This window comes from Trichosurus vulpecula, chromosome 4 (genome assembly GCF_011100635.1).
Source record: "Trichosurus vulpecula isolate mTriVul1 chromosome 4, mTriVul1.pri, whole genome shotgun sequence".
Taxonomy (NCBI): domain Eukaryota; kingdom Metazoa; phylum Chordata; class Mammalia; order Diprotodontia; family Phalangeridae; genus Trichosurus; species Trichosurus vulpecula.
This window is the reverse complement of record NC_050576.1, coordinates 354973791-354985732: the sequence shown is the minus strand read 5'-3', so window position 1 is coordinate 354985732 and position 11942 is coordinate 354973791. Positions and strand designations below refer to the sequence as shown.

The window sequence follows — 11942 nt, the reverse complement described above, 5'->3', positions numbered from 1 at the left end:
AAGGAATTGTGAACTGGTCTTCACCCCAAAAAGGTGCTCCTGGAAAAATGCAAGGATGACTTTAAAAATCAAATTAGAGAAGTAAAAGAAAAAATGCAAAAAAAAAAAAAACATCACTGCTGAGAACAAATCTTTAAAAAGTAAAATTCGAGAAATGGTTAAGGAAATTAAAAATAGAACTGGTGAAAATATTTCATAAAAAAGTAAAATTAATGAAATGGAAAAGGAAGTACAGAAGTTAAAAAAAAGACAACAATATGTAAAATACTAGAATTGGGCAAATAGAAGCTAATGACTCTTTGAGACATCAATCATCAGTCTAGAAAATCTAAAAAAAAATGTAAAAAATAGAAGGAAAACATGAAATATCTGGTTGGAGAAACAACTGATCTGGAAAACAGATCCCGGAGAGATAAACTAAGAATTCTTGGTCTACCTGAAAAGCATGATGAGAAAAACAGCCTGGACAGTGTTTTCCAAGAAGTCACAGTGAAAACCACCCCAAGGTCCTAGAACCAGAGGGTAAAATAGTCACTGAAAGAATCCACTGATCACCCCTGAAAGAGGTCCCAAATTGAAAACTCCAAGGTGCATTTAGCCAAATTCCCAAACTATCAGATCAAGGAGAAAATACTGCAAGCAACCACAAAGAATCAATTAAAATATCAAGGAACCACAGTCAGGAACACTCATGATGTTGTAACTTCTACAATAAAAGACAGGAGGAATTGGAATATGATACTCCAAATAGCAAAGGAGGCTGTACTACAAGCAAGAATCAACTGCCCAGCAAAATTGAGCATAATTTTTCAGGCAAAGAGAAGGATACTCAATGAAAATGTATTCCAGACTTCCCTGATGAAAAGGCCAGAACTCAATGGAAAAATTGATCTTCAAATACAAAACTGAAGAGAGACATAAAAAGGTAAAAGAGTGGGAAAACTATTTCCATGTAGAGAATGGTATAGTTATTATGACAAATTAAAGGGATATACATTGACTGAGTGTGGCAGTATAAAGTGACTGCTGTGATGAAAAAAAAGCATAATTAAGGGGTGAATGGGATTGTACTGGGAGAAGAGGTAAGGAGGAGGTAGAAAAGGATAAGTTATGTCACATGAAGAGGCACAAAAACATGGAAGGAAAGAAGGGAGGGAGAAGAGCAATGTTTAAGCTTTACTGTCATTGGATTTGGTTCAAGAAGGGCATAACATTCTCTGATAAGTATAGAAATCAAACAGGCAGTAGGAGAGGAAAGGGGAAATAAAAGGGGGTGGATAGAAGGGAAGGAAGAAGTACCAAGGGGAAAGGGTAAGATAATTGGGGGTGTCATTAGGGAGAGAAAACTATGGAAGACAGTGGTCAAAAGCAAAACTATTTTGAGGAGTGGAAGGGAGAAGGGAGAAATAAAAGCATAAACACGGGCAGAACTAGGATGTGGGAAAAGACACAGATGGTAATCATAACCGTGAATGTGAATGGGATGAACTCTCCCAAAAATGGATTAAAAGCAATAATCCCACAATATGTTGTTTACAATAAAAACTTTTGCAACAGGTGATATACATGGGGTAAAGGTAAAAGGCTGGAGTAGAATATATTAAGCATCAGCTGAAGTAAAAAAAAAAAAAAAGCATGGGTAGCAATCCTAATCTCAGACAAAGCAAAAATATGTTAGGTCTAATTAAGAGGCAAGGAAGGACATTATAGCCTGCTAAAAGGCAACATAGACAATGAAGTAATATCATTACTTAACATATATGAAAAAAGTGGTAGAGCATACAGATTTTTAGAGGAGAAGTTAAGAGAGTTATAGTAAGAAATACAAAGCAAAATTATCTTAGTTGTCAACCTCAACCTCCCCCTATTTGAGCTTGATAAGTCTAACTTCAAAATAAACAATAAAGAAGTTAAGGAAGTGAGTAGAATTTTAGAAAAGGTAGATATGATAGACCTCAGGAGAAAACTGAAAGAAGATAAAAAGAAATATATCTTTTAGCATAAAGGATCACATCAAACACTAAACTAGCAGAAACACTATGATTATCTCATTATATGCAGAAAAAGATTTTGACAAAATACAAGACCCATTCCTATTAAAAACACTAGAAAACATAGGAATAAATGGTGTCTACCTCAAAATTATCAATAATTTCTAACTCAAACCATCAGCAAGTATTATTTTTTAAGTTATTAAAAGGAAGCACTTTTTAATTGTTTTGAGGAGTTGTATCTGTTTTGTTTGGATTTTTGTTCTTGGGAGTACCTGTTATTTCCAGATCTCCTTTCTTTTGGCCAGGAAATTATGTGAAGAGAATTGCTCCACATATAGAAGAGCGGGACCTTCAAACATTTTCTTGATTATTTCAGATGAACCCACTTTAGTCTTAGAGAAAATTAAAGTTGTTGATTGCAATATATATATATATATATATATATATATATATATATATATATATATATATATATATATATATATATAATTTCTTTAATAAGCTACCAAATTAAATTTTAAGAATGTAAAGACATCCTCTTTTCCAATTATTTAATTATTTAATTTTTGGGCTTTCAGCATTGATTTCCACAAGAGTTTGAATTACAAATTTTCTCCCCATTTCAACCACCCCACTCCAAGATGGCAAATATTCTGAATGCCCCATTCCCCAGTCAACCCTCCCTTTTGTCACCTCAGTCCCCCTCATCCCTTTTTCCATTACTTTCTTGTAGGGCAAGATAGATTTCTCTGCCCCATTCATTGCCTGAATATATTATTTCCTAGCTGCATGTAAAAACTTTTTTTTGAATGCCTGCTTTTAAAACGTTGAGTTCCAAATTCTCTCCCCTCTTCCCTCCCAATGAACCCTCCTTAAGAAGGCAAGGAATTCAACCTAGGCCATATTGTGTCATTGTGTGACACCCTTTCACAGTACTCATGTTGTGAAAAACTAACTATATTTTGTTCTTTCCTATCCTATCACCCTTTTGTCAATTTTTTTCCTTGACCCTATCCTTTTTTGAAAGTGTTTGTGTTTTATTACCTCCTCCCCAATCTGCACTCCCTTCTATTGTCCCCCTTTTTTATCTCCTTCCTCCTTCTTTCCTGTGGGGGAAGATACCCAATTGGGTGTGTATGTTATTCCCTCCTCAGGTCAAATCTGATGAAAGCAAGATTCACTCATTCCCCCTCACCTGCCCCCTCTTCCCTTCCTACAGAACTGCTTTTTCTTGCCACTTTTATGCAAGATAATTTACCCCATTTAATTTCTCCCTTTCTCCCACTCTCAAACATTCCTCTCTCATCCCTTAATTAGATTTTATTTTTTAGATATTATCCCTTCATATAAAACTGGACCTGTGCCCTGTGTCTATATATGTATGTATATTCCTTTCAGCTACATAATACTGAGGTCTCATGAGTTATACACATCTTTCCATGTATGAATGTAAACAAAACAGTTCAACTTCAGTAAGTCCCTTATGATTTCTCTTTCTTGTTTACCTTTCCATGCCTCTCTTGATTCTTGTGTTTGAAAGCCAAATTTTCTATTCAGCTCTGGTCTTTTCACTGAGAAAGCTTGAAAGTCCTCTATTTTATTGAAAATCCATATTTTTACTTGGAGCATGATACTCAATTTTGGTGGATAGAGGATGCTTGGTTTTAATACTAGCTTCATTGACCTCTGGAATATCGAATCTCAAGCCCTTCAATCCCTCAATGTAGAAGCTGCTAGATCTTGTATTATCCTGCTTGTATTTCTACAATACTAAAATTGTTTCTTTCTGGATGCTTGCAGCATTTTCTCTTTGACCTAGGAGCTCTGGAATTTGGTAACAATATTCCTAGGAGTTTTGTTTTGGGGATCTTTTTGAGGAGGTGATCTGTGGATTCTTTCAATTTCTATTTTACCCTGTGGTTCTATAATATCAGGGCAGGTTTCCTTGATAATTTCTTGAAAGATGATATCAAGGCTGTTTTTTTTTTTATTTTGATCATGGCTTTCAGGTAGTCCAATAATTTTTAAATTATGTCTCCTGGATCTATTTTCCAGCTCTGTGGTTTTTCCCATGAGATATTTCACATTGTCTTCCATTTTTTCATTCCTTTGTTTCTGTTTTATAATATCTAGATTTCTCATAAACACACAACGTCCACTTTCTCTAATCTAGTCTTTCAAGTAATATTATCTTCAGTGGTCTTTTGCACCTCCTTTTCCATTTGGCTAATTCTGCCTTTCAAGACATTCTTCTCTTCATTGGCTTTTTGGAGATCTTTTGCCATTTGAGTTAGTCTGTTTTTTAAGGTGTTATTTCCTTCAGTATTTTTTGGGTCTCCTTTAGCCAGTCATTGACTTGTTTTTCATAGTTTTCTCACATCACTCTCATTTCTCTTCACAATTTTTCCTCTACTTCTCTTGTTTGCTTTTCCAGTTTCTTTTTGAGCTCTTTCATGCCCTGGAACTCATTCATGTTTTTCTTGGAGGCTTGTGATATAGGCTCTTTGACTTTGTTGACTTCTTCTGGCTCTATGTTTGGATCTTCTTTGTCACCAAAAAACACTCTAAAGTCTGAGTCTGAATCTGAATCTATTTTCGCTGCCTGGCCACGTCCCCAGCCAACTACTTGTCCCTTGAACTTTTCATCTGGGTATGACTGCTTGTAGAGTAGAGAGTACTTTGTCCCAATCTCGAGCGGCTGTGCTGTTGTTTTCAGAGCTATTTCTACACACCAAGCTCTGCTACACCAACACTGTTCTTCCCCCAAGAACTGCCAACCAAGTCCACCACTCAGATCCTGCCACCAGGTGTGCCTGGGGGTGGAGGCAACTGCAGCTGAAGCTCTGGAAGCAGCCTCAGAGCTGCAACACTTCCACCACCTCTGAGGTGGTTGCTGACTGTGACCTCCTTTCACTCCCCGCCTGCAGTTTTTTCCACTACCCATCTCTGTTGTCTTTCGTGATAATAGGTTGAGAAGTCTTGTAACTGCCACAGTTCCCTGATACATGGCACTATGGCCTGTTCAGTCCAGCTCCTGGTCTGGGTGGTCTGGGCACAGCCCATGTTGGGCTCTACTCCACTCCACTCCAAGCAATGTGCAGTAGACCTTACTCAGTTACCATCCAGGTTGTCCTAAGCTGGAGACCTGCTTCCCTCTGGTATTCCTTGGGTTCTGCAGTTCTAGAATTTGTTCAGAGCCATTTTTTCAGGTGTTTGGTGGGTCCTGGGGGAGAGCTTTAGGCAAGTCTCCATTTTCCAGCTTCCATCTTGGCTCTGCCCCCTCCCCCAAGACATCCTCCCAGCAGCATGTATTACATGTAATGGGGATGAGCTGGATGCATCCCCAGTAAAATTGGAGGTAAAACAAGGATGTCCATTGTCATTCCTATGATTAAATTTGGTATGAGAAAATGCTAGCTTTAGTAGTAAGAGAAGAAAAGGAAATTGAGGGAATTAGAATGTTCGAAGAAGAAACTAAGTTATCATCCTTTGTAGATGATATGATGATTTACTTAGAAATTCCTAGAGAATCAAGTAAAAAACTACTTGAAATAATAAATAACTTTAACAAAGTTGTAGGATATAAAACAAACCCACACAAATCCTCATCATGCTTATATATCATTAACAAAGACCAAGACAAGAGATAGAAAGAAAAATTCAATTTAAAGTTACTGTACACACTATAAAATATTTAGGAGTCTGCTTGCCAAGACAAACCCAGGGCCTATATGAAGAAAATTACAAAACACTTTTTACACAAATAAAGTCTGATCTAAATAAATGGAAAAAAAATGTCAGTTGCTCATGTTCAGGCATAGCTAATACGATAAAAATGACAATTTTACCTATATTAATTTACTTATTCATTGCCATACCAATGATACTACCAAAAATTATTTTACTTCACTTGATGAAGTAACAACATAATTCATCTGAAAGAACAAAAGGTCCAGAAAATCAAGGAAATTAATGAAAAGAAATTCTAAGGAAGGTAGCCTAGCCATACCAGATATTAAACTATATTATAAAACTGCAGTTATCAAAACTACTTGGTACTGGCTAAGAAATAGAGTGGTGGATCAGTGAAATAGGTTAGGTACAGAAAATGCAGTTGTCAATGACTATAGCAATCTACTCTTTGATATACCCAAAGAGTACAACTGCTGAGTTTAGAATTCATTATTTTACAAAAACTCCTGGGCAAACTCGAAAATGGTATAGCAGATACTGGGCATTGTCCAATATCTTACACCATATACCAAAATAAAGTCCGAATGGATTCAGAAATTAAGGCTGATACTATCAGAAATTTGGGAGAGCAAGTAATAGTTTACCTGTCAGTTTTATTAGAAAGGGAAGAATTGATGACCCAACAAGACATAGAGAGTGTTACAAAACTCAAAATGGACAAGTATGATTATGTTAACTTAAAAAAGTTTCTGTATAAATAAGACCAATGCAACCAAGATTAGGAAGGAAACAGAAAATTAGGAAAGAATTTTTTACAACCAGTGTCTCTGAGAAAGCCCTCAGATCTAAAATATACAGGGAACTGAATCAAATTTATCAGGAACACAAGTCATTCTCCAATTGAGAAATGGTCAAAGAATATGAACACTCAGTTTCCAGAGGAAGAAATTAAAGATATCTATGTTCATATGCAAAAATACTCTAGATCAATATTGATCAGAGAAATGCAAATCAGTAAAAATGTTAGGTACCATACCTCTCCTGTCCAATTGGCTATCATGCAAAACAGAAAAAAATCATTAATGCTGGAGAGGATGTGGGAACATTGGAATATTAATACATTGTTGTTGGAGTTGTTAACTGATCCAGTCATTCTGGAGAGCAATTTGTCTCTATGCCCAAAGAGCTATAAAAATGTGCACAGACTTTGACCCGGACATACCACTTTTCAAGCTATATCCCAAAGAGACCATACAATTGGAAAATGGATCCATATGTACAAAAATATTTAGAGCAGTTCTTTTTTTGGTGCCAAAGAACTGGGAATCAAGAGGATGTCCATCCATTGGAAAATGGCTAAATAAATTGTGGTATATGATTTTAATGGGCTACTATTGTGCTATAACAAATGAAGAGTAAATGGACTGTGTTGTAACCTGGAATGACCTATATGAATTGATGTGGAGTGAGGGGAGCAGAACCAGGGGATCATTATATAGGATTACAGACACACAATATCTGTAAGGACTACGTTTGACAGACTTGACTCCTCTCATGAATGAAAGGTTCAAAGACAGCTCCAATAAACTCATGATAGAAAAAGTTATGCACATCCAGAAAAAGAATTATGGAATCTGAATGCAGATTGAGGCAAAGTTTTTGTTCTCTTCTTTTTTTCCTTCTTTTTTGGTTTCATTTCTCCTTTCTCATGATTCATTCCATTGGTTATAATTCTTCTTTACAACTGGCCTATTATATAAATAATTTCAATGCAAAATTACATGTAAAACCTATGTCAGATTACATGCATGTTGGGGGTTGGGAAGGGGAAGGATAAGGAGGAAGAGAAAATTTGGAACCCAAAAACTTGTGGAACTGAGTGTTGTAAACTAAATATAAAAATAAATTTAGTAAAAAAAGAAAGCTTCCAAACCCTTAGAAGGTGCCCTGAAAACAGAAGTGGAAAAAAGGCTGAGGCTTGAGAAAGTGACATTCCACTCCCCAACACTGGGAACAGTGTCTACCATTGTAAGAAAAGTTTCAAATCAAGAAATATGGAAGAAAACAAGCAAACAACAACAAAAATAAATTGATCAAAAAAACCTATGAGGGTGTTAGGGAAGATCAGGCATTTCATATCTCCATCTCCCTAGAAATACTCAGTCCTTCAGAAATGCAAAAGATTGTGTCATCTCTGATACATCTTTGTACCCCTGGCAATCATTGCTTAGGTGAGTTCCTAAAGTGTTTCATTTGTCCCACTTTGCAAAAATTGCTGCTTATATATCTGTATTCTTTATGGCACCAAGATGTCTTGAGGTTCAGCTTTAAATTATCTTGGGCAGATTCTGTGCTATTCATTGAGGAAAAATCACTCTCAATATTCTCCCATCCTCTTATGTGATCTTTGGTAAATGAGATTGTACTCTAATCTGGCCTAAGACTTGGATGCTATGTCTCTCATTTTAGCAAAGAGAAAAACATTGGCTTTCTAAGAGTGCTTTCTAATTTGGATTCCTTGATGTCTGGAATGTATTAGAGGCTTATTTTTTTCCCCTAGAAATAAAGGATAATCAATGTTTTTTATGGTTACCTATTTCTATCCTTTAGATTAAAAAGCTTATCTAAAGCTATTGGGAACTATTCCAAAAGCTCACAATTTTTTTCTTATCTTTTTTCATTATTCCAATTTGGTATTGATCTTGATTTTTATTCTAACCACTTGATTTGATTTTACAAAGAAGTTAATTTTGCAATTAAGCCCATGTTGTTAACCAATTGTCTCCCATCTATTATGATATCAATATAATTTTCTATAAGGTTGTTTTGGGCTAATCATATCCCCTGCCCTTTAACTTTCCTTTTGAAGAAAGCAGTATTGATAAAAGGCAGGAAGCTTCTGAGTTGTCTCTAAGCCTCTGGGTCTTTTCATATACTTTAATTCTAAATGACAGTTTCTAACATGTTTTCTGTCATGCTCCCCTATGTCCAAGTGTGTATTACAGTCACCAAGAATCATGGTATTTGCTTACTTCCTTTGGAATATCATCTAAAATTTTACTTGACATGCTTTATTTACTCAACCATTGCAAGAAACGCTTGTATAAAAGTTGCAATTATCTTATTGGTGCTTTGTTGATGAATCATTTTGAGTCTGAATGACAAGCCAAGTTTCAAATGAAATAATAAATCTTATTGCCTTAGATATCTGTTAAAATCAATTCTTCTAACAACTTCATCAGATAACACTCAGACAAATTTAAATGAATCTTTCCATTTTCCTTCAACTTGCTTTTGTCTTTAGATTTCATTTATAGCAACACTGTTAATTTAGTTGGCCTTTATCCATGCCATATCTACATCTATATCTACATCTATGTCTATATCTATATCTATGAATGTATGTATATGCATATGTGTGTGTTTCCTGTACATCACCTATCATGTTTTAGAAACTCAGAACATGCTAAAAAGAAAAACAAATACGAGTTATGTTTTGTTAACACACATTTTTTAAAAAAGAAAATCCTTTATTTTGTAGGCTGAATGTAGGCATGAGTGCATATAATAACGTAGTGACAGTATTGCAGTCACTTAATTGCTAAGGATTTCCAAAACCTTAAAAGACAGCAAATAATTTAACCTAAAATCATATTTTCCTCTTTATCTTTCTTTTCCTTTGCATTTCCTTCCATTTGGTCTGACTTGGCATTACTCTGCATGGCTTTGTTCAATACTGCAACATCATCCTTTTTTGCTGCATCTACAGCTTCAGTTGAAAAACCAAACTGACTCATAAGTGGACCAAGTTGTCCTGAGACTAAGGCAGTAATAAACATATTTAATGCCGGCTGAAACTGAGGAGAGGTCAGTTCAATATGAATGTCTTATGCAGTCTGTGGATAGATTCTTTAGAGGGAAGAAAAGACAGCAACCACTCTTGGACCTCAGTATTGGCCAGAATAGGAACCATGATTTCTGGAGTTAGTACACTGGCCAAGTCAACTTACTGTCTGCCTCCTGGCCCAGATGGCACATCATAGTAGTTAAAATGTTCTGAAGGTCACTTGGTTGAATGGTGGGGTTGGGCTTGTTTCTGTTCTTTTTCCATTACCTAAACTTGGTGTAGGGCTTTTATGAGGTACAGAGGCAATTTCCAGAGCACAAGGTGCTGGTGTAACACCAGCAGAAGAAGAGGTGGGAGTTGGAATTACAGAAGCTGGCTGACTCCAGGAGTTTGATAAAGAGTTTTTACTTGAGGCCCTCCACTCTCCAGTAAGCTAACCAGACTGGGACTTGTTAGTGCATCAAGCTCACCAAGTCCTCTCAAGCCAGTTGGTCTAATAAACAGGAGCTGGTTATGATTCATGTTACCCAGGAGGCTCTGCAAATCACCTTCATCTGCAAGTGTTGAAAGTGCATGGCCTCCACTTCTCACACCCCAAAGCTCTTGGCATAGGTGGATTATTCAAATATTCATTTACTTTCCTGCAATGTTCTTTATCCTTCTTAGTCTTAGGCTCCTGTATTGAAAAGAAGAGTCACTTTGATTATGCCTTGAACTTCAATACATATGCTCTACCAGTAGTACACTGAAGTATGCTTAAATTCACAGTCATCAAGAAAAATAATTGTCATTTTCTACATTACCAGAAGTTCTATCCTTCCAACAGAAATGGAAGAGGGAAATATTAGTTTGCTGAATGTATACAAGCCCTTTCCATTTATCTGGGGTAACTGTAGTTTCTTTCAATGACATGTTTCTTTCCTGAAACTCCACCAAGTATTTGCTCGATTGATCCCCAGGAACTTGTGACAAGGCTTGTAAACAAAGCACCTGAAGTCATTCTGGGGCCTCGAGTGTGGACAGTGGGTGATACAGTGACTATAGCTCACTCTTCTTCCTCTGCCTAACATATATTTAAAGTGAGGAGTTTTATAAGAAGGTGATAGAATCCAGTAAAAATAAAAGCTTACACAATACAACACAAAAACAAATCATTAACAGATTCTCAAATTTAAATATCACAAATTCTTAACAAAAGTGCTAACATTACTTTCTTAAACCTTAAGTATCTCTCCTATCTTATTTTGTTGCAGCATTTGAAGAATCCTTCAGAGACTCTTTAAAACCTGAAGAGGAATGGCTCAGGCTCCCAGAGGCAAAAGTCAGCTTTTGACTTCATTCTTTCCACAATCCCTGGCTGGTAAAAACTTAAATGTCAAGTCACTTAGTGCCTTTTGAAAGACATTCAGTTTTTCTCCATGTATTTTTAATAGGACTTTCCTTCTCACAGATACATATGAAAAACTTTGTGTCCTGGGACATAATAAATGCTTTCCAAATGCTGTTTTTTTTCTAAACTGTCACCCAAAAATGCAAACTAAATTTGTGGCTGCGAATAATTTGTGACTTTTTTTGAGACATACCTATTTATCTATTTATATCCTTTGAACACTTACCTATTGTCTGTGCAGAAGTTTTTCATCTTCATGTAACACTAGAGAATCAGCTAAAATGATAGAAACTTAATAACTTTAACGAAGTTGTGGTACAAAAAAAATGAAACTGAAAAAAAAATCATCATAGGGTGGGGCAAAGATGGTGGCTGGAAAGCTTAGGAAGAGAAAGGAAGAGAAATGAGAGTGATGCACGGAAATCATGAAAAAAACAAGTCAATGACATGCTAAAGGAGACCCAAAAAATTCTGAAGAGAATAACACATTAAAAATAGACTAACTCAAATGGCAAAAGAGCTCCAAAAAGTCAATGAGGAGAAGAGGGCCTTGAAAGTCAGAACTAGCCAAATGGAAAAGGAGATCCAAAACCAGTGAAGAAAATACTACCTTAAAAATTAGATTGGAGCAAGTGGAGGCTAGTGACTTTATGAGAAATCAAGATACTATAAAACAGAACCAAAGGAATGAAAAAATGGAAGACAATGTGTAATATCTCATGAGAAAAACCACTGACCTGGAAAATGGGTCCAGGAGAGATAATTTAAAAATTATTGGACTACCTGAAAGCCATGATCAAAAAAAAGAGCCTAAATATCATCTTTCAAGAAATTATCAAGGAAAATTGCCCAGATATTCTAGAGCCAGAGGGTAAAAAAGAAATTGAAAGAATCCACCAATCACCTCCTCAAAATGATCCCCAAAAGAAAACTCCTAGGAATGTTGTCACCAAATTCCAGAGCTCCCAGATCAAGGAGAAAATACTGCAAGAAGCCAGAAAAAAACAATTTGAGTATT

At 35.9% G+C, this 11942-nt stretch overlaps 1 pseudogene; it reads right to left on the bottom strand.

The window, feature by feature from the left end:
* Window positions 1–9343: 9343 nt before the first annotated feature.
* Window positions 9344–10534, bottom strand: LOC118847243 (annotated as a pseudogene).
* Between the last annotated feature and the right edge of the window lie 1408 nt (window positions 10535–11942).